This window comes from Manihot esculenta, chromosome 13 (genome assembly GCF_001659605.2).
Source record: "Manihot esculenta cultivar AM560-2 chromosome 13, M.esculenta_v8, whole genome shotgun sequence".
NCBI classification, from domain to species: domain Eukaryota; kingdom Viridiplantae; phylum Streptophyta; class Magnoliopsida; order Malpighiales; family Euphorbiaceae; genus Manihot; species Manihot esculenta.
This window is the reverse complement of record NC_035173.2, coordinates 32,028,661-32,032,432: the sequence shown is the minus strand read 5'-3', so window position 1 is coordinate 32,032,432 and position 3,772 is coordinate 32,028,661. Positions and strand designations below refer to the sequence as shown.

Below are 3,772 nucleotides of genomic sequence, written 5' to 3'. Positions count from 1 at the left end.
GCAATCAAATATTATGGTCGCTGAATATTACAGATCAATTCGCGATGAATCAGTAATTAAATATTTAACTTTTTAATAAATAAAGTTAATTAATTATTTGCAACTAAAAAATTAATTAATTAGTTTTAAATAAAAAATAATTAATTTTTAATTGAAAATTAATACTTTTTTAAAATAAAAAATCTTAATAATTTTAAATAGATTTTTTAATTAAATTATAAATTAATTTTTTTTATAAATATATATATATTTTTAAAATGAAAATCAGTTGGAAAAGTAAAATTCAAAATTTTTTAAATTTATTTAAATACACGTATCATTAAATTAAATTACTTATAAATATATATATTTATTAATATATCTATATTAAATTAAATATAATTATTCATTTCACTTAATTTAAATCATTAATATATATTACATTAAGTTAATTAAAAAAATAAAACATAGTTTCATATTTAAAAAAGAAAAACATAATTTAGAAAAAACATAAACGCTAATTCTACAATCCAACTGATCCAAACTTCTCCAAATCGCCCTTCCCAGCCTCACCCCCCTCCCTTTCGACGGCCCAAATCCCTCCCTCCCTACCGATAGCCCCTTCCTTCTCTCCCTCACTCTAAATCGCCTTCCCTCCTTCACACACTCCCTACCGTCAGCCTCTTCCCTCACTCACTCCCTCTCGTCAGCCTCTTCCCTCACTCACTCCCTCTCGTCAGCCCCTAATCCCTCCCTCCCGTCAGCCCCTAATCCCTCTCTCCCGACAGGCCCTTCCTTCCCTCCCTCACTCTAAATCGCCCTTCCCTCCCTCCCGACAGTCCCTCTAAGATCCTGAGTTTTGGTGAGATCCTGGGTTTTGGAAAATTTTAAGGTACGAGCATGAATTATGGATATAATTTTGAAGTATGTTTTATTTCCTATTGTATTGATTATGAATCCTTGGCATGAATCCACTCATCGAGCCATGTTAGAAACATAACCATGAGTTTCATGAATTCACCATGTTTTGTCTTTAGAGAGAGTTAAACTGTGAAATGACCATTATCTCGTTAATTCTACCATCAAATAGCAATTTGGAAAATTATCTCTGCTTCCAGTGTTATCTTGTTCAAGGGCTGATGAGGGACACTCTTTCTAATGAGTCAATCTAGAGGATTTGGTCCATAAATTTGGAGGATAAAACAGTGGTTATATTTTGCAAAATATATGAATTTGAAGTTGTTTAAAATAGCATTTGATACATCTTTCTGGCATAGTGATAATTCCATCTTTTGATTGTTTGTATCCAATTTGGACTGTGTTGTACATGACAGGAATTCAGTGGAAGAGTGAAGGGCCTAAAGGTGGATGCAGTGGACAGTACGGGTGTTGGGGATGCTTTTGTAGCTGGAATATTGTCACAGTTAGCTGAGGATCTATTTTTGCTTCAGATAGTGCCACTAAGAACTTAAGGTGCAAACTTCTTTGACTCAATTTCAATGTGTATTTACACAAACATCCGCATTTGCTTAACTGGTATCCTTGTTATCTTTGAAGAAATACTGTTTTTATTTGTAACTGTGTAATAGGGCATAATTGATTAATTGGTCTAGTTTAGTAATTCCTGAAGTGAATGTCCAGTATTCCCATTTCCTTGTTCTATTATTGATATAAGAGGTTATGCTGGGAACACCACCCACAAGATAAGCTTACTAATGTTTGTGATGTCTGATTTCTCGTCTTTCTTATTCTGGAACTTTTTCTCAGTTTCTGTCAATCGTCGTACAAGCCAGAGACGGGATCATTAATATGTTATCATCTCTTTTTCTTTATTAATGACATAAAAAGTTATGTACGAGATAAATTACTTTTTTATTATAAATAAAATTTTCTCTACTTTAAGTGTTACGTGCGCGTAGGTGACGGATACTGTGATTTATACTTGTATGGTAGTGGTTTATGGACATCCAAGTGCAAGGCAAAATTTTCATGGTTCTAAAAATTCTGGCATCATTCATCTGGAGTGAGTATACTTGTGTGGTGGAGGCTGCTAATTGGAGACATTTTGGATTCAATTTGCCCTCATGATTTTACTAAATTTTTATCACAAATTTGTTTGAATAACTGCTCCAATTTTAACTAATAGCATTGGGACCAAAATCAGTTGAGAATTTTAAGGTGATTCAATCCTATTCCCTACACTATGACTTCGATTTCAATTACTGGCATTACACACGAACTTGCTCACTTTTTTAAAAATGATACTGATGGTGATGGGTTCATATCACTCCAGGAGTTCACAGATTTTGCCACAGTCAATCGTGGCCTAATGGAGGCCTAATGGAGGGTGTAGCCAAAATTTAGATGTCACTGCCAACCCATCAACTCTTTTCCTTGATATTCCTTGTCTTGTGTTCTTAATAGTGGGGCATGATTTATTCCATGACTGTGAAAGGAGCACAGGAATCCTAAATGAGTTTTGTTTTGGTACAACTGCTTCTTGTGTTTCAATTTTTATATTCATCACCTCAACAATCCAATTTGTTGTTGTAACACATGGTTATTTAACTGTATTTGATATAAAATACATTTTATGCATTGATGTTTTATTATTTCATTTCTTTAATTTCTTTTTTCCTTTTTTTTTTAGAATTAACACATGGTATCTTACTTTAATATAGATATCTTGTATAGGAAAATGAATGCCAATCGACATTGGATGTATAATAGGCTTAAGGACGCGTTGTTAATGAACGAGCTGAAATTGTTTATGTAAGTTTCTATATAAATAAGTTATCTTTTAAAGCAATCAAACTTATTTATTTGATATTATTTTGTGATTATCGGGTTATATGATCAATTTTGGTTTATATGCATTTGATTAGTACTTGCAGTAGCATTTTAGGGATATAAAATAATGCACTTTGTGATTTGGTCTGCTCAATTAGACTTGAGCGCCTACTCTTAGGATTTTAGATGATGATCCTTCAATCTAATTATTGTATATTGACATTTCAGGTAATTGTTGTTACTTTATTAAATATTCATTTGATACTTATTAAGAGATAGCCCTTCTACTTAAGAAATCTATATTGTATTATGATATCTTAAAGGTATTATAATTATGGTATCTTGCATATATTATGATTGTCTTGTCTTGAAAATATTAGCATATTCAAATTAATCTATTATTGTGTGATTTTATTGGAAAATTATCTGAAGTTAAAAGAACAGCATATAAGCTAGTGTGTGGGATTAGATGTGGAAGAACGAGGAAGAACTTTTAATGAGAATGAGTTATTCATTGAAGCAACAGGAGAGTGGCAAGGAAGCCAAGTTTATGGGTTAGACAGTCTCTTCTGCCTTCTTTCAGATAGGATTAGGGGCATCAACAAATGTGTTATCGTCCTAATCACCAGAATGAAAGAAGAAAATAGAAAAGAAGTATAACCGTTTGCATAAAATTGTGAAGGATCAAAATCGCATGATAGCTGAAATGCGTGGATGATCTAGGGTATTGAAGACGGTAAAACATATTTTCTCATCTAATGTCCATCTAGTCAATAGGTCTGTGATGATTCACAAATGAATTTGCTTTTAGCCAATTTCATATGTTTTATGATATGAATATGTTATTTAATTGTTTTACTTTTTAAACTACTTTAACGCTTGAATGATCTTGACACAATTTCAAATGATTATGTACTTTTCGTATTTATAGTTTTTAATATCAAACTATATTAGTATGTTTTGATATTTTAGATTGCAGAACTGTGGATTGAAATATATGCTA

The 3,772-nt window shown here is 31.9% G+C and overlaps 1 long non-coding RNA gene across 6 annotated transcripts; it reads left to right on the top strand.

Annotated features, from left to right (window-relative positions):
* Positions 1-508: 508 nt before the first annotated feature.
* On the top strand, positions 509-3,560 carry LOC110629628. 6 transcript variants are annotated; one of them, XR_002490254.2, is made up of 3 exons: positions 560-871; positions 1,314-1,452; positions 3,290-3,560. It is a non-coding gene; the product is annotated as an uncharacterized LOC110629628 (long non-coding RNA). The 6 variants fall into 6 exon arrangements; XR_002490251.2 differs by lacking the exon at positions 3,290-3,560 and adding an exon at positions 2,674-3,175; XR_002490249.2 differs by lacking the exon at positions 3,290-3,560 and adding an exon at positions 2,661-3,175.
* The last annotated feature ends 212 nt before the right edge of the window (positions 3,561-3,772 follow it).